The sequence below is a fragment of the Buteo buteo genome, unplaced genomic scaffold (assembly GCF_964188355.1).
Source record: "Buteo buteo unplaced genomic scaffold, bButBut1.hap1.1 HAP1_SCAFFOLD_110, whole genome shotgun sequence".
In the NCBI taxonomy this organism is placed as follows: Eukaryota; Metazoa; Chordata; class Aves; order Accipitriformes; family Accipitridae; genus Buteo; species Buteo buteo.
Genome location: NW_027439274.1, coordinates 168,629 through 188,495, shown reverse-complemented (window position 1 = coordinate 188,495; position 19,867 = coordinate 168,629). Strand labels below are relative to the sequence as shown.

General features: G+C 43.2%; 1 pseudogene; it reads right to left on the bottom strand.

Moving 5' to 3' along the window:
- Window positions 1–3,377: 3,377 nt before the first annotated feature.
- Window positions 3,378–19,867, bottom strand: part of LOC142028034 (protein ELYS-like) — a 46,385-nt pseudogene continuing 29,895 nt past the window's right edge.

Here is a 19,867-nt window from a genome sequence, read left to right as displayed (position 1 = left end):
TCTTTTTATGGGAGAGGGAATAAGAAGGCATTAGTGCTGGAGTCCAGCAAAAGCCTGCCTGAAAGGACTGCAAAGAGAGCGGTTTTCAGTCCTGAGGCCCAGGAAGCGCAGGAGGAGAGCAAAGGGGAGCAGAGAGGGAACCTTCTCCTCCAGAAGGAGCTGACGGACTGGGAAAGTGGCCGGGAAAGCAAGCTGCTCCTGGGCAGGAAGGAATAGCTCTGTGTGGCACTATCGCTGGGATCTGGGATTGGGAAGCAGAGACGACAAATGCCTGGCAGCAGGCATCACTTCTATGTTCTACGTTTCAACCACGGTTGGGCTGTGGGACCCCAAACTACAGCTTAGTTTTAGAGGTGCTGTGTTACTGGGAAAGAAAGGGCAGGAAAGAAGCTCAATTAAGTCACACATATGAGGGAGACCTGGAATCCTCAGGAAATACAGTTACCTCTGTCGTACAACTTACCTGTAAAAACACATGCCGTTCGTTAATAAGGGTAAAGAACAAGCTCTTCATGTGCCGCCCCTGCCTATGGACAGATTCACCCTTTCTTCCTTCTGAGCTGTCAGTCCCGTTGAACTGGTATCTTCTGTCATTTTGCCCAGCACCTGACCGCAATGTGCACCAAGACCAGAAAGGGAAAACTTATGAAAGCGTACCTGTCAGCATATCGTAAGGTTGACAAAGTTTCTTCGTAACAGATGTCTGCTGGACTCAACGGCCGCAATCTCTAAGCATATGAAAAGTATTAACTGACATTAGATTTTGAAGGAGGGTTTTTAAAATAGTTTTAAACGCTACCAAAAACCAGACAGGGATTAACGTGGAAAGATAGACCATTAAGTCCCCAAATATAAAAGGAGAACCCAGGTGTCTTAGCAATCTGGCCATAAATTAACTCTTTCTAACACTTGTGCCAGAAGAGAAATGAGACAGAAAGAAAGATGAGAAGATAGAGGTGGGTTTTGCAAAAATTAATACTGAAGGCGCTCGAATCCTGCTAACTCTGCCTTAATGCTAGCACCAACGCAAAAAAAAAAAAAAAAAAAAAAAGGCGCAAAACCACTTTGATGGTCTTTGTACAAGTAGCAATTGAAGAATCTGTCCTTCAATTTGTTCAAAACATCTTTGATGAATTATGCAAGCTAGCATTTGAAGAAACCCAGGTAAGCTGTTTTGAGAGTATCAGCATTTACAGTCAACCTTTTCACATGTGCACATTTTCTGTTCGTATTCTTCCACCTTTCATTTAATTGCACTTCCTTTAAAAAAAATACCTCTTCCAAGATGCTGGAGCATACAGTTAATTCACCTGAGACAAGGAAGAACCTAGGGGAGTTTCATCTCATTTAGGAATGCAACCTCTGGTGCACGGCACAAACGATAATCTCAGAAGTTAGGGCAAAAAGGACTTGTTTCATAATGCAGCCTAGTTTTAGGTAGGTAAAGAACACGGGTTTTATATAAAACAGGTGCCTCTGAGTTTTATAGCTACATTTACCTATATGTCAATAAATTTTTACAGATATGCAGAAAACTCTTTCAGAAGAAACGGAGGTTGTATCTCTAACGTAGACAGAGATATCTATTTTGCGCCAGCCACATTTCTGTTCCGAAAACAGAAGTGCTCTCCATTTGAGTAACACGTTTAGTAGTGGCTAGAAGCTTTTGACCAGCAGAAGGGTTCTCCCCTTTGTGTTGCACAGGAAGCAAGCTTAACTTTTAAATTACACTCACTTTCACCAATGTCAGAGCCGCACAATTCTATTTCAATGGGCAAAGCGGGTTATAAATTCAAGAATCAACTTACCATGATGGTCCTGCTTCTTCCCCCCTGAGCAGACTGCAGGAGTCTCGTCAGGACCAAGTCCCTGTATGGGATGTGCACCACTCTCTTTCCTGTAGCAACCTCAGCCAGAGCACTAAGGGAAAATAAAGTGAAAAGTAGAAGCATGACTATGAAAAGCAAATCTGGGGGGCCGGCGGCAGGGAAGAGGCTACCAGATTAGAACCTTCTGCATATTCATGCTTAGGCACAGGCTTCAGTATGTTTGTGCTTGTGGACATCTCAGGCTTTATTCATTTAAGTAACTTCTTTAGCCAGACGGCAAGGAATCCTGAATGGAGGGAAAACTATTTTTCACCTGCAGAAATTTAATTTTTACTTCACAGGGAAGGATTTTTTTAAAAAAAAAGAAAAAGAAAACCAGCTGGTGACATTTCCTAATGTGGTTAGACTTAGATTTACCCACCTGCCTTCCTTCAACCTGTCTCCTTCAGATCCTTCAGAGGATTTTTGCCTTTCGCTTCCTGCCAAGTCCGCCAGATTTATAACTGGCTGTTTGGCGATGGCTTCGTCGAGAAAAATCTGTTAAAATACGGTATCAACAGCAGGAAAAATTACCAGATCCGTCCCTCAGACATTATGAAGTAAGATACAGAAAACGATACTCTGCAGAAACGCAGAGGAAATAAATAGGTTGCGACAGTTACCGCTCTTGGAACATCTGACCTAGGAAGAATTGCTGTAAAGACGAGAACCACAAAGGTGTGCCTCAAAGCAAACGACCTACCGCCTCTCAGGATGAAGCAGCAGACAAAGCCGCTCATCCCCTGCACCCGCAGAAAGGGGGTACGGAAGCACCGCTGGCTCCCAACCTCCCCCGGCTGCAAAGACGACGTCTCCCTCCCATCCCCGTCCCAGATGAGCCCGGGACTGGCCCTGCCTGCCAGGGCTGAGCAGCTTTCGGAGCTGCCTGCGCGAGCAGCCGTGGGGAGCTGAGCTCGCTTGTGCTCCAGAGACGGGTCACGCACGTCCGGGCCAGCCGGAGCCCCCTCCTCCTCAACCAGCCCCAGCCCGGGCTCGTCCTGCGTAAGCGGCTCTGCAGACCCCTCTCCAGCTCTGTCGACAGGGGACTTCAGCAAAAACGGTAGTTCTGGTGTCCGTCTCCCGAGGGGAAACGTTGGGGGAGCGAGCGATGATAGGAGCAAGGCCCGTTGTCCGGAGCAGAGCCGCGAGCAGTCGCCTCCCCCGGCCCGGCTGCTCTGAGGTGGTTCAGCCGCCCGTCAGCAGCAGCACCACGGTCACCCAGCACCCCTCCGCCTGGCCGGGGGCACACACAGCGAGGACAGCAGGATTCGGGCCACGGTGACCCTCTGGGGTCACGTCTCTGCCACCGCCGCGCTGCGGCCTTCCCTCACGCGGGGTCGGGGAGGTGCCGCAGACTGCCCCGCGCTTGTGCCGCGCCCTGTGAGCTTGCTCGCTGCAGGGCTGCTTGTTAGCGCGAGCCCAGGAGTTCTGCAGAGCTTTTCTCTCAACAGGCCAGATCCCCACCAGAAATCAACACCTAGGCTATTTCGGATTAGTTACATGGGAACCGATGAAACTCCAGCAAATAAATGGATTGCACTGACAACCCTGAGAGTTATCTGCGGCTTTATTGACACACTAGGCATGTTCTTGTAATACGATCCATTACAGATCTTAATATTGCAGCACATTTTGATGGGTTTCACTCTTCAAGCATCATAGGACTGCCACCAGGTCCTTGGGGGAAGGCCTCCTCCTCTGTGCTCTCCTCCAGTGCTAATCGTCTCTTTCTGCCCCGACGCCCTGTTCCTGCTGTAGTCCTGGGTGTGCTTGATTCCTCGTTTGGCTGGGCAGCTCTTTGCTCAGGAGCATCCGTTTTTTCTGGTTTAGCATGTGGGACTCCTCTTATTCTTCTGAACATGAAACAACTAGAGTTTTTACTTACTGCTTCTTTCACAATTTGGGAAATCCTAGATTTATTTTTTCTCCTCGACCTCAACAGAGGGGGTGAAAAGACAAATTGAGAAGACAAGTCCGGGTCTATATCCTTAAGCTGCACAGGATGGTCTTCTTTTCCAGCTAAAATGACAAGGCATTCTTAACATTCATGTACGTTATACATAAACGACGGTGACATTAAATTACAGCTAATAATCAAAAGCACAATAGATTCCTGACATAAAAGGTCCAATTGGGTTTATAAAAAATGTGCAGGTATTCTTCGCCTAGTAACTGCCTCTTGAGATCCATTCTTTTACATTATATAGTGAAACAAAAATAAGCCAGTGTAGCCATTTTACCTGCCCTTACATAATGAAAGATACTATGCTCAAGAGGCATCGACAGTCCTTACTCATCTCAAAAAATATTTTTTTATCATGTACTCCAATACAAAGAACCCCATGAGCAGTGACTTCACTAACAAAGTATATGCCCATGAAAAACAATCCTATAACTAAACAGCTGTATAGTTTGTTGCAAGTTGCAGCTCATGTTAAGTTAAAACATTAACAGAATTTGAAAGCATGTCTCCTTTATTTCTCCACTGGGGGGAAGTGATGACAACCACATATTAAGATATGTCCTCCAGTTTTCAAAACAGATAGACATTCAGCTCATGACAAAAAATTAAGCTTAAATTTCATTTCAGTGTACTCAGATCAGCCTCCTCTCCTGTCTCCACCACAGCTAGCCAGGCAGTCATACAGAGTTCAGAAAAAAGATGAAATGCCTCTTTCCCAATTTTTTATTTCCTATGGTTATACTCTTACCATACTTAAAGCCATCCTCACAAGCTGTTTTCTGTGGTTTACAAAACAGCAATATGCCCTATTTTGCATATAAACAGAGTGCACCTACCTTTACATTTCTTTGTCAGCTTTGTGAGAGGAGGAGAGAAAAGGAAGGACTCTTTTTCCTCAAGAGACAGTTTCTGATGCATAGAAGTTTTGCGGGATCTGGCTCTTGTAAAACGATCTGTTAAAGCATGTCCTGATGGGTTTCTGTCTTCAGGCAGCAAAGGACTGTCACCAGCTCCTTGGGGGAAGGCCTTCTCCCCTGTGCTCTCCTCCAATACTGACTGTCTCTTTCTGCCCCGATGCCCTGTTCCTACTGTAGTCCTGGGTGTGCTTGATTCCTCGTTTGGCTGGGCAGCTCTTTGCTCAGGAGCATCCGTTTTTTCTAGTTTAGCATGTGGGACTCCTCTTATTCTTCTCTTAGGAGTATCGAGGATTCCCACTTTCCCACCTGCACACATGTCTTCCTGAGCAGAGAGAGATTCTGTGTCTGCCAGGAGATTTTGTGCCTGCTTCCTAGCACTTCTCCTCGGAGTGACAGGAAGTTTGAATTCTGTTTGAGGAAGCGATGATTTAGACAGATCAAGGTCAGAATTTTCTGAAACTTCTGATGAACTCATTTTTCTTCTTCTGCCTCTTTGAGTTGCCACCGGTAAAAGGAGTTGGGCACTAGGCTGCACCTCTTGATCCTTGACAATATTTTCCATAAATTGTAAATTAACGCTTTTCAGTTTTCTTGCACTTCTGCTGGGACTGACTGACGTTTTTATCTTATGACCCGTGTCAGTCTGGCCAGTTTCTTGACCTCCTGCTGAACTTTTCCCTCCTCTAGTCCTTTGGGAAGTAGCAGAAGCGATAACGCTACCTTCAGCAAGAGAAGTTTCCTCATTAGCCTCTCCCAAGAGTTCAGCTGCAGCTTCCTTCGCTCTCCTTAATCTTCTTCTTGGAGTAGCGGCTACGGACTGTGTAGGGAGGGACAATGTTTGTCCATCAGAAAGGCTGCTTTCTACTTTTCCTGCAGTACTTGGTTTAGGCTTCCTGCCTCTCCTAGGAGTAACAGGCATCACAAGCGTTTGCTCCTCTTGAGCATTTTCTTCCGTTTGAAGACTAGAAGTCTCAGGTGCTTCTTTTGTTCGCCTGCTACTTCTCCTAGGAGACAGTGCAAACAGACCTGGTTTGCCTGTCTTCAGTAGCTGCTGAGTGCCTGCCGATGGAGTACTTAGCCTTCTACTCAGCTGTCCCCTTGCACGTATTCCAGGAGCGATGCCGTACTCTACTTGACGTACGCTGGTTTCGTCTTCCACTCCTTCCGGCACAGTTCTTAAGGGAGCTTTTGCCTTCTGGAATCCAGTTACCTTTTTACCTATGGTTTCATGAATAGATTGTTCTGCAACTTCAGATGTAAATTCTTTACTTCTTGTGTCTTTGATTGCATCCGGTAAGTTCTCAGCAGTAGCTGCCTTAATGGGTTCAGGCACATACGGGAGCGACTCTGCAATATTTTGAGATGCCTGATCACTAGTTACAGTGGACACCGAGTTGGTAACATGTTCTTGGTTTTCAGTATTGCCTAAACTGTTGACAGGTTTTTCCTCTGTTGTTGTGCCAGCTGCTTTAGAAGCATCTACTAATGTAGGGTCTCCCATCTCTGCTTCACCTTCTTCTCCTTCCAAGACTAAAGTAAAATTACTCTGAGATAGAAAAAGCTCTCCATCTCCCTCAGCTGCATCACATTCACCATCTCTGTTATCAGGCAAATGACATGCAAACTGTTGCTCTGTACTATCATAGCTGTACTGAAGATTGCCTGAGGGATGTAGTTCACTACATGGTGATGTTTCAGGTGCTTCTTCTGAGGTTTGTGCCTTAACCGCACCGTCTTCAAGAACCTAAAGTTAAAAAAGGTCTCTTAATGCAGTATCAGTTACCAAACAGACTAACTTCAGGCTGAGCTAGATGAAGCTGAGGACACTGAAATGCTGCTTTTCCTTTCCGATCACCACCAAATGTAAAGTTAGAAACATACCATGTACTCTCTACTACAGGTAAAAGTTTATGCGTTTAAGGGACAGAGAACAGAGTATCCCGTGTATGCAATCACATGCTCCATTTCTGATACTTCTGTTCATGACTAACGATTTGCCACCACCCGTGAACAAAGTGAGCAGTTTTACAATACAAGCTGTACACCCAGCTGGCAGTAATCATCACATTGCAGTACTTTCCGCACTGACTACAAATCCACACAGAGTGACCGACTCTGCATCTAACGGGGCAAAGTACAACGATGTCCCCCAAGCTTAAAGTTTCGCTCATCATAGGTGTCACCGCAACACTTAGTCAAACTGGCCAGGTATCACATCGCACAACTCAACACCGCACTTTAAGGAATCACTTGGATTGCAGGAGACAACACATAGATTCTAAATACCTCCATCGCAGCCTTTGTAGCTCCCCGTACTGAGCAATTATTCTCTCCTGCTAGAGCCACATGAGACACTCAAGCTTTTATGCTGAGAGCAAAAGTAGTCTCTGTTATGTATTTCAAGTGACTCAGGTGGCCAAGGTAATTTAATCAACGCGTGAAGACCTTTGCCCAACCCTCTAAGTTATAGGGCTAGCCAAAGAGGGCAGAAGGAGGAAGCCACTCAGCGGGAGTCTCCATAGAATCTGCTTATTTTCTTGCCTCCTGCCTTGCCAAAAGTTGCTAAAGCATCATCTTTGATCGTATTCTTAAACAGTTGTTCAACCCTAAACAAGACCTGAACGACATGCAGGAGACCTCGCATAGGACCATGCTGGTTTCAGCAGCCCAAGGATATGCAAATTTTCAAAGTCCTCAAACACTATTGGAATTAGCCTGGCAGAGAAGGGGAAGATGCGGGAAGATTTCTCCTCCCTAGGCTGGCTCCCCAAGGAGAAAAGGTAAAAAGTGGAATCATTAACAGTCTCCAGGCGATGGCACCCGAAGGACGGAGATGCCCCCCATAGGCGGGCTCGCCGAGGAAAAAAGCTAAAAGCTGTAATTACTGATAGTTTCCGATGGATGGCTCCCGAAGTACGAAGGTGACGGCAATACCGAGTACAAATACCAGACTAGTTTCACGACCACCAGCAATTCTACCCTGTCATAAGCCGGCGTTACAAAGTGCAACGACAGGGTAACTCCAGCCCGGTTCCCACCGGCCGTTAACAGCACGGCAGGGAGCACAGACTGCAAGCGAGGTATTAGCGCAAATTTGAGAACAAGTGCATGGAGCTGCGCAACACGCATCTAGCAACATGCCACGCTTCAAAGCTAAATTCGAGAAATACTAGTCATAGAATCATAGAATCGTAGAATCATTTAGGTTGGAAAAGACCTTCAAGATCATCGAGTCCAACCATTAACCATGCCCACTAAACCATGTCCTGAAGTACCCTGTCCACTCACTTTTTGAATATCTCCAGGGATGGTGACTCAACCACTTCCCTGGGCAGCACATGCCAATGTTTGACAACCCTCTCAGTCTGCATAAACTTTCCTTTTATGCTTACAAATCTACGACCAAGAAAGTAGTAAGTAGTTTGTCCTAAATTCAGTGAAGGTAGACAAGCCAAAAAGACACGTTTACGTATAACTCAGTAAGAACCACTCATAACGAAAGCAGGAAAACCTTCACTCTACTGCTACAGGAATGACTGCAGCAGCTTTGTGACCGTCTCACGTACCGGCTCCCTTCTTCCCATCACAAATTCTCCATTTACTCCCATAAGTGAGTGATTTATGTATTCCCAAGTCTATAATCATCTTCTCTAGAGCGTTGTCCTAAACCCCAAAGCCGAGACGAGCGACGTAAGCGACTGCCTATTCAACTTCATCTGAAATCTGCGACACCGAAAAGTATCTTCTGTTGCTTGAGACCAATCTATTTGTGCTACGCCTACCTTTCAGTTTGTATTTCACTCTAACTATTACTAATTCCCGTGAGTACAACCCTACAGGAAATCGACAGCATACTCTATGTGGTACTTAGAGGACATCCACAATGAATCCAAATCACTCATCGGCCCCAGCAGAAGTGAGAACAATGGGGAAAACCTGCCACAACTGAGGAATCTCTGGCTCTGATTTTCAGCCCTTGTGAACAACCTTTTAAAATTCATACTTTACAAAGTTGAGATGTTAAAACCCCCGCATTTTCACACGCACACAAAAAGAGTTTTAGGCAGCTGGAAATATCTTGACACTGAAATTAACTCATTACTGGGAATTCTCTTTATGTTAATAAGGAACAAATAGCAAAGGATCTAAGCACCCAAATCATTCTGAAAATGAGTTTGGTTCCCACGCCATTTTGTCATTTGGTAAACGGCCTCCGGTATTGAAAAGCTGCACTCCCCAACTTTTCTTATTGTCTTTAACATTAAAACTATTTCTTTTTTTAAGTCAAATAAGAAACATTTACAGTCTAGCAAACCAAATGAAGGCATGGTGATTTTAAAAAATATTTAGGCGGGTTTTGGCACTCCTACAGCTCTCAAAGGCCCAAGTCTTGACAGGTTCTATTCTGTGTTATCGGTACAGCAAATGCGTAGGAGAAAAACCTATCTGCCCTTACCCAACGAGGTTTGGACTTGTGTTACCCAGCTAAAGAAACTGAGACGGTTTTGCATGCCTTCTAATCGTCAGTTAGACAGGACTGTCCTCAATTTGCAAGGTGTTTTCTCTTTAGTAGAAAATGGGGAAATAGTTTACTTACATTAATTTCCTCAGTTTTAGGAAGATTGTTAGAAACAGTTACTTCTTCCTGTGGAAAAGGAACGTTTCCTTCATCTCCAGCTGCTTCTGGGTTACGTTCTTCAGGTAAATCCACACACTTCCCCTCAAGGCAATTTTCTGAATGAGTACTGACCACTTCCTCGCTGTCAAGGATACGTATCACAGCTGGAAGAGATTTATATCATTTTAACTTAACTGCTCTATAAATGAGATGCGTTTAAGCAACAGGAAGTAACAGAGGGAGCAGGAGCCAAGAATACAGTTCTCCATCCTGCCACATACATCGGGCTTTCCCCAAACGCTAGAAACCAGAACCATCTAACCGGCAGCTAGTTATTCTTCACAGCCTGAGTACTGAGGGATGCATCATCTTTCAAAATAGTAACTCAAGCAGCAGATCCCATAGCACACAAATTAGTAGTGGTGTACAACACCGAAATACATAATGATCTCTCCTTCTAATATTTGACATTCTACCCGTTTTCTCAGTACCTTTATCCAGAACAGGAACATTGGCTATGCATTTTCTACAAGGACTTTCTCTGAGGAGGGTATTCTTCTCTCTACAGTTTAATGAAAGGTAGCAGTAACATGCTAGTACTACTTCAGTCTGAGACACCTGTAGCGCTATGGCAAACTGCATGTTTTACTTGAGGCCTTCAGCTGCCTTAACTCACATAACATCTCCCACATACTGTACGTACATTCACCCTCTGCCTGCAGGGATTCAGAAAGCTGTGGGTTTGTTGCAACTGGTATGGCTTTTTCTTCTGATGAAGAGGACATTTTGGACTCCTGCTGGTTTGCTTCACTGCATGAGCAGAAAGAGAGAAATCCATCACAAAGCTTCAAAACAAACCTTGAAGAGCTTTACAAATTACTTTCTCACTGTAAGGTCTTCCAGTTTCCAAACAGAAAAAAACTAAGGAAAATGAGAAATTCCTTTACCAACACATCGACATTCAATTCCCGACTCATCTTGTGCAACGAATCAAGTACTTAACATTCTTCCCAGCTATCTCACACTGGATAATAACATAACAACAGAGTTGTATTAAAGAATAATATATTCTTTGTCTTCTGTAGAAAGAGTGCAACTGCCATACTCGAGGTCTAGAACCAACTGAACAAAAGTTTGTGCCACTGTAAGTTACCACTTGAAATTAAGGGTTATTTCATCGCTAACGTCTCTCACTAAGCAGTTGCAGCTTTTAAAGTACCTGGTGAGAAAACTGCTTCCCTTTCCAGAAACAAACAGGTGCTAATTGACCACACACAGAAAATAGAAATTAAGTGTATAAAATACTGCCAGAAAGTAGTCAAGCCCCACAATAAACCCACTAAAGTTACAGGAATCTCAGGTGTAATTTGCACCGACATAACATTCAGACAAAAGCAGGGCTTCTCTTCACAGTATCTGCTTAGTAACCCCCTCAAACTGTAAAAAGGTGCATATAGCCTGCTGAACAAAATCCTTATCCCGCTACTTTGGGGTCTGCAATGATTTGAGAAAAAAAGGCTCAAACTGACAGCTCGTCAATTTGACTTCTCTTCATGCCACATTAGTTCTGTCCACAGACAGAAAGGAACAGGAAACCTGTTGTATTTAAGAACACAGGAGAGAACCAATACCAGCTCAAAAATCATAGTTTTCAAACACAGGAAAGCCAGCAGTCACATGTTGTGTGAACCTAAAGGTGTATCTATATTTCATAAACTTACCCTTCACTTGCAGTCCCAGAAGTAGCAGCCTCAGCAGCTTTAAACAACCATTTACCATCCTCAGGAAGGGTAAGACGGTCAGCATTTGATTCTTCCACAAATCCTACAAAAACAGACAGATGGGTGACTTCCCTGTTGCACTTAACATCATTTCTTTCAAAATGCTCATATGATTTTCGAGAGAGCCGTAACGCATTTCACCTAGGATGGTGATCTAACAAAATAACGCTACCAAGACTTCAACTGCACAGAAGGTCTGAGTTCTTCTGTCCAGTAAAACCAGAAGTCTGATGCATAGTTTCCGTCAAGAAAACAACATGGCCATTGACATTCTGTTTACAAACTCAACTTGATATGTTACTGACCTAATACATAAAAACCTCAGGAAACATCCCTCCTTCTTAAAATTGGGTCAGAAGTTTTTCTTATTTCTCTTTGGATATTTAACTCATCCCAGCAATGCTTCTTTCCTTTCCTGATTTCGTTTCCCCTCTTCTACAAGAATGCATCTAAGGTCGTCTCCTGTTCTTTTCTCTAGCGGTTGACTGGTGGTGTTGAAACCCAACTGCTTGCTAGCCTGTTTTTCTCTCAACAGGCCAAATTCTAGAAACACCCTCCTCCTTTTCTTCTTTGTTTCTGCCATCTGCTTCCTCCAGATCCAACAATTACCTTTGCAGACAGTACGCAGGACTGGGATAATTTTGCTAGCTCAGCCCAAACAAGAGCTATACTGACTGCCCCCTAACGCTTCCAGAGGACTGAAATTGTACAGAACTGTTTGTACCATAGTCCGGCAATGACAAACTTTCTTCATAAGGTTATTCTTTAATGATTAGGACCTTATCATTGTTTTTAAGGAAAAGCACCCTTGATTTCTTGTCCAAACACAGGGCAGCTAAAAGCAGACAGGCAAATGTTTTGACCTATCTTACTAGAAACACTCAGACCTGGAGAACCCCTTTTACCCATGTACACGGAGTCCCTGTCTGGGCACTGCTCTTATTGAAAAAGAAAAGGAGCTGAGGAGCTTCAGGAGCAGCAGTGACTCTCCAGGATCCTCCGGAATCATCTCAGGCTTAGGACTGAATCAGGCTGCATATGATGCACTGATACCGGAGTACACGCTCCCCGCTACAAACTGTTTCGAGACCTCGGACGCAGAACTCCGACACTTGCATACCTCTCCCAGGAATAGCAAACTTTTGTTCTAAGGAGCTGAGCGGACTGAGCTCTGTTTGTCCAATCCTGACTGTAGCTGTGTTTACACATCTTCTCCCTGTTCCTGCACCACTGTCATTCCCAGCTCTTCATCACTGCTCACCACCTAGTGAGCTACATCTCTTCTAATCTGCCAGCAGACCTGCTCATATGAACACATCTTCAGCAGCTGCACTGGCTTGAATGAGTTGAATTGAGCTGAATTACCAAAGACCAGCTGAAATAGGTTTGGAAAAGGCTGCAGAAGCTGTTGAGCCAGCAAAAGGAGCAAACATGGCTGTAATGAGAAGCAGATACACAAGCAGACTCACTTCCCAAAGAAAACTACTTAACTGAGCACTAACGAGGGGGGTAAAAAAACAAAACAACAAAAAATTACCTATCTAGTCAAAGCACGCCATAGGCTAAACGTGCTGTAAAAAAACCTGCAGCCTACAGAAGTCCCCCTAAAACAGAACCAGAAGCCTAAGTTTTCAGCTTGTACCCCTCTCAAAACTCCCACAAGTCGCTGCTGCCTCTCCGCTGCAATTACACACAAGAAATGCCAGCCAAAAGCAGTATACATGCAGAATGTCCACGAGACCTAAAAAAGGGCTCAAAACACAGTGGCAATTTTAAAAGCCTAGGACAAGGAAGTGCCTCGGACATTTGTGAATGCTCATCATGGACTGTTGCACCCGTCAGTAATTTAGTCTTTTGAAGACATTTGAAAAATGCAGAAGCTTAGGTTATCATAGCAGGAAACACACCAGCTGCTTTTCTCAGTTCTGATGAATCTGGTTGTCCCATCGGGAAGGGTTTCTCTTCAACTATTTCACTGTCTTCCTCCTTCTCCAGTTCTTCAAAATCGGCAGTTTCTTCAGCGGAAGAATTAGCTGGATTAGCAGCTATAAAGATGACTTCATCTTCAAAATCGCCAGGTGATTTTGCATCATGATACTCCAAAGCAGCTTGGTCTGACCTGGCAGAGAAGTTACTGTTTTCTTTGCTGACATCCGTTTTCTCCAAACCGTCTCCAGACTCTTCCACTTCAGCACCACCTTCCTCGGGATTGCTCAGAGGAAACAGAGCTGGTTTATCTCTACTTTCCGACCAAGCATCCTCCACCACTCCGTGATGATGCTCAGATGAAACTCCAGATGGTGCTTTGTTATCTTCCGTTACCTTTATTTTTTAAAAAGAAAGTTCACAATCAAGATCACACATATGCTTTTTGTCAAAGCAAGACAAAAAAAAAGAACAAATATATACCGATATTTGTCAGTTTTGCAAGTGTCGCCTTAAGCAAGGCGCTACAAAATTAGTTCTCATGCTAGCACTATCTTAGCTTTTAAAGCAGAGTGTAAAAACCAATCCCACTGTTGACTGCTTATTGAGTTTCCACAACCTTGGAGAATTAAGATGAAGTGGGCCTTGTAAGTGCTTGCTTACCCTGTCATCTCAAGGCTGTTCATTGGGTTCACTACTGTGTTTTTTCAAGAAGAGGGAGCTTTGCATACCTAAAATCATAACTCCAAGATTTCTCTTTTTTTATGCTTGCCTTTTCAGCTTGTATGCACTACTAACATATTTTAGCGTTCACTATGCCTGTGGCGTGGAACAAGTAAATTAATCCGGCCACACTGCACTATTACTAAGAACTTCCTACAGGAGAGAGAGCCTCTTCTTACAGTTGACTAGCTCTTTATAACAGGCAATAACAGGTACGATAAAAACAGGTTAAGACAATTTGTTAGTACAGGTACGGAAAGCTCCTCCAGGTAGATACTAGCTTTGGAACATTATTTTGGCAACTGCATGACGAGCTGAATCAGGGAAGCCACCTGACAGAACAAAAGGAGGAGCAGAAGGGGGCAACTTCCAGGTGGACAGACTTCATTTGACAACTACACAAATGCTATCGCTGGTGCAAGGCAAGAAGCAAAACCAAGAACTTTAGGGCTAGAGAAGAGACAGCCATACAGCTCTCTTCATCGGCAGTCTATTTTTACCATAGCTTAAGGAAACCCAGGCCTTGCAAAAAGAGAGACTGAGAGTAAATGCAGCTCATGACTTTTGTTGCTTTCAGAGGTGTTTCATTCACAAAGCTTAACGAACCCAAACAACTGACTCAATCTGTATTCCTTACCCTCCTGCCATACCACCATTTCAAAAGGTATAGCGGGAAGCTGCACACATGCAATTTGGAACAATCACAGCGCCTAGTGATGCTGGAGTAAAAACCACCAAGGTGGCTGGTATTTGTTAAGAATATGTTCCTGCAGGCAGGTGATGTTACAGAAGGTCTAACATAACCTTTTTGGACCAAATTCAAGTCTGCCGTTCTGATTTGCTATTCCAGTTCTCAATATAAGGAGTATTGGAAAACTTGAAAAAAACTAAATCAAATCACAGTCTGTAAAGCCTTTAACTATAAAGATCACTAACTACAGGCCAGCTTACCCCAACAGTCCATTTTGCATTCAAGTTCTCTTCCCTGAAAGATACTCTACGCTCCTTTGCTCGTAGAGGAGGAGGTAGAGATCGTCCTGGAGATGCAGAAGGAGTTGCTAGGGGTGTAGTGCGAAGGCTGGATCTGAGAATAGACCAAGGAGTAAACACAGGAAAACCAGAAGCAGCTGTGGCCAAAACTTTTGTTACTGTTGATAACGGCTTTGGTCTTGCGACTGTAAAGCAAGAGGGGAAAAAATATCAGCCTTGTGTGATCAAAGTCGTGGTCAGTTGTCCATTGTATTTCCCTCCTCTAAAGAATTACCTTCTCTTGAGACCGATGAAGGCAAGTGGTAAGGCTTGGCTCTCTCTCTGGCCAGCTTCCTTTGAACTCTAGGAAGGATCTTGCCACATTGGTGCAATGTAGAATTCCTGGCAACTGCTCTCTCTCTCAAGCCAGGCTCACGATCATTCTGATGAACAAAAAGCATAAAGCAAGAAGGTAACTGATTACAAGAAGTTCACTGCACACAACTAAAGTATTAGTTCAAATTAAACCGAGTTTGTACCAGCAGAGAGGACAAAGTTTAGCCTCTGCACTGCTGTTTTTTCCAAAGGGACAAAAAACTTAATGGTATAAAAACCATGCATTTTATGTTTCTTATGAATCTACTGGCTTCTTTCTTCTTTTTTTTTTTAATTAATGCAACATAAAATGTTAGCGTTCAAATTAACTTCCTGAAGAAACAAGGATATGGCATCTTCTTGTCACAAGCATCAATACGTAGAATCCCTGCAAAAAGCCATCACTGAATTTGACAGAGACTGACATCGCTTAACTGGCATCACTTACGTTGTCATTCCCTTAAGTGGATTAAGAAACTGAAGCATATACATTCTTGCTTGTCGGTATGCAAGTCAAACTCCACAGAGCTATCGAGCACTTAGACAATGAGATGGTTAAGCTACAAATTGCATCTCTAAGGATCTATGTGTACTCAGAAGTCCAATTTTTAACTTACACTCGTTTTTATTGCATGGAACAAAGTATTTCACAAAGCTATGGGACAATGTGCGTACGGCAGTTAACTTAGAACTAAACTTTCCCTCTTCAAGACTGTTCCCAACGTCCTGCATCCAAAAGGATTCTACGTCCAATAACCACACGCATGCGGAAAATATTCCACAGTCTGAATCCAACAGGGTTTGTGTTAAATACTTTGGTGGTTTCATGTTAAACAAAGTTTACAGGCTTTTGCTTCGGTTGGTTGATCCTGTTTTCTAAAACACAAACCTTAACCACAAGAGGTGTCTCCAGTAAATTCAGCTCCGATGCTCTTGAAAAATTCTTTTGTGAGATGGAACCAAGCATATTTGATTTCAATGGGCTGGATGCCATGAATGAAGTAGAAGCGCTGCATGGTGACTGCCAGCTACCACCCTGTGCTGCAGAACTTGAAGGAACAGGACGAACCACCAAATCCGGCAATCTGTGAAGATACACAATTGAAAATATGAACATAAATAAATACATGAAATAAAATCTTGAGCTGCACTCAAGACATCTGAGATGATACATAACAAAAACATTCAATGAACAAGAAATACAGGTGAACCCGCACTGCTGGGCTGATGGATCAGGCCCATGAACAAGTTACAGGCCTTCTCTTGTTTTTTCATGATTTCGTGACATGTCACACTTAATTTCCTAAATCCCTGCCATCTGAGGCAAGAGTAATGCAATTTTACATTGCACCAGTGATGTAATTCTCATGTCAGAAGAAAATTCCTCTGCATTTCAATGCTGGGGCCACTTCAAATTCTCCACTTAGTTGTGTCCCCAAGCCGACCTTTTCTTTAACAGGTACAAAGCTAAATTTTGTTAACGGGTGTCCCAACAAATGCGTCGGGCAACTCTGCATCAGGGAGAGGACGTGTTATGACTGGTGGTTCTGTAGCTCTAGGCCTAGAATTAAAAGGAAAATGTAACTGACTTGCACTCCCCTCAAGTCCAAACGTACCAGAATTCAAGTTTCACCTTGAATATACTACCTCTAGGAAAATCATCTGACAACTGCTAGCTTCTTTTTTGCTCTTTATAATTCTGCCTGGTTTTGAGTGAAAAAAAAAAGAAAAAGGCAGAAACGAAGCAGAAGCTGGGCACAAAGTGGTAAAAGATTGCTATTTGATCACACAATCAAGTCTACCAAAACCTGTACACCAATAGCTTGTTGGCAATCATGGGTTTCGTTTCAGCTACCTTAAATTCTGTAAACACTTTTACTGTAATGTAAATAGATGTATTCGCATAAATGAGACTATCATAGCAGAAGAACTCTCGCTCCAAGTATTACTTAAGATGAATCGATTCTTAAATGTTATATCTTGTAGGTGCAAAAAAAGCCAAAGAAAGCTTTATTCAGGTGCCCCTTCCCTCCAAAACACTAACATAATTCAAGTGGATTTCTCTCTCTCTCCCTCTCTCCAAACACGCAGCTCAAGACTAAACTTTGTTAAAAGGCTGCTTACCTCTCACGGCATGAGCAACTGGTTTCCTGCTCATTTCCTACCCCTACTTCTCCAATTTTGGACAATACATTACTGATGAACGTTGCTCTTGTACGCACATTTCCTGCATTTGCTTGTTTTGTTACTGTTGATAACGGCTTTTGTCTTGCGCCTGTAAAGCAAGAGGGGAAAACATATCAGCCTTGTGTGATCAAAGTCGTGGTCAGTTGTCCATTGTATTTCCCTCCTCTAAAGAATTACCTTCTCTTGAGACCGATGAAGGCAAGTGGTAAGGCTTGGCTCTCTCTCTGGCCAGCTTCCTTTGAACTCTAGGAAGGATCTTGCCACATTGGTGCAATGTAGAATTCCTGGCAACTGCTCTCTCTCTCAAGCCAGGCTCACGATCATTCTGATGAACAAAAAGCATAAAGCAAGAAGGTAACTGATTACAAGAAGTTCACTGCACACAACTAAAGTATTAGTTCAAATTAAACCGAGTTTGTACCAGCAGAGAGGACAAAGTTTAGCCTCTGCACTGCTGTTTTTTCCAAAGGGACAAAAAACTTAATGGTATAAAAACCATGCATTTTATGTTTCTTATGAATCTACTGGCTTCTTTCTTCTTTTTTTTTTTAATTAATGCAACATAAAATGTTAGCGTTCAAATTAACTTCCTGAAGAAACAAGGATATGGCATCTTCTTGTCACAAGCATCAATACGTAGAATCCCTGCAAAAAGCCATCACTGAATTTGACAGAGACTGACATCGCTTAACTGGCATCACTTACGTTGTCATTCCCTTAAGTGGATTAAGAAACTGAAGCATATACATTCTTGCTTGTCGGTATGCAAGTCAAACTCCACAGAGCTATCGAGCACTTAGACAATGAGATGGTTAAGCTACAAATTGCATCTCTAAGGATCTATGTGTACTCAGAAGTCCAATTTTTAACTTACACTCGTTTTTATTGCATGGAACAAAGTATTTCACAAAGCTATGGGACAATGTGCGTACGGCAGTTAACTTAGAACTAAACTTTCCCTCTTCAAGACTGTTCCCAACGTCCTGCATCCAAAAGGATTCTACGTCCAATAACCACACGCATGCGGGAAATATTCCACAGTCTGAATCGAACAGGGTTTGTGTTAAATACTTCGGTGGTTTCATGTTAAACAAAGCTTACAGGCTTTTGCTTCGGTTGGTTGATCCTGTTTTCTAAAACACAAACCTTAACCACAAGAGGTGTCTCCAGTAAATTCAGCTCCGATGCTCTTGAAAAATTCTTTTGTGAGATGGAACCAAGCATATTTGATTTCAGTGGGCTGGATGCCATGAATGAAGTAGAAGCGCTGCATGGTGACTGCCAGCTACCACCCTGTGCTGCAGAACTTGAAGGAACAGGACGAACCACCAAATCCGGCAATCTGTGAAGATACACAATTGAAAATATGAACATAAATAAATACATGAAATAAAATCTTGAGCTGCACTCAAGACATCTGAGATGATACATAACAAAAACATTCAATGAACAAGAAATACAGGTGAACCCGCACTGCTGGGCTGATGGATCAGGCCCATGAACAAGTTACAGGCCTTCTCTTGTTTTTTCATGATTTCGTGACATGTCACACTTAATTTCCTAAATCCCTGCCATCTGAGGCAAGAGTAATGCAATTTTACATTGCACCAGTGATGTAATTCTCATGTCAGAAGAAAATTCCTCTGCATTTCAATGCTGGGGCCACTTCAAATTCTCCACTTAGTTGTGTCCCCAAGCCGACCTTTTCTTTAACAGGTACAAAGCTAAATTTTGTTAACGGGTGTCCCAACAAATGCGTCGGGCAACTCTGCATCAGGGAGAGGACGTGTTATGACTGGTGGTTCTGTAGCTCTAGGCCTAGAATTAAAAGGAAAATGTAACTGACTTGCACTCCCCTCAAGTCCAAACGTACCAGAATTCAAGTTTCACCTTGAATATACTACCTCTAGGAAAATCATCTGACAACTGCTAGCTTCTTTTTTGCTCTTTATAATTCTGCCTGGTTTTGAGTGAAAAAAAAAAGAAAAAGGCAGAAACGAAGCAGAAGCTGGGCACAAAGTGGTAAAAGATTGCTATTTGATCACACAATCAAGTCTACCAAAACCTGTACACCAATAGCTTGTTGGCAATCATGGGTTTCGTTTCAGCTACCTTAAATTCTGTAAACACTTTTACTGTAATGTAAATAGATGTATTCGCATAAATGAGACTATCATAGCAGAAGAACTCTCGCTCCAAGTATTACTTAAGATGAATCGATTCTTAAATGTTATATCTTGTAGGTGCAAAAAAAGCCAAAGAAAGCTTTATTCAGGTGCCCCTTCCCTCCAAAACACTAACATAATTCAAGTGGATTTCTCTCTCTCTCCCTCTCTCCAAACACGCAGCTCAAGACTAAACTTTGTTAAAAGGCTGCTTACCTCTCACGGCATGAGCAACTGGTTTCCTGCTCATTTCCTACCCCTACTTCTCCAATTTTGGACAATACATTACTGATGAACGTTGCTCTTGTACGCACATTTCCTGCATTTGCTTGTTTTGTTACTGTTGATAACGGCTTTTGTCTTGCGCCTGTAAAG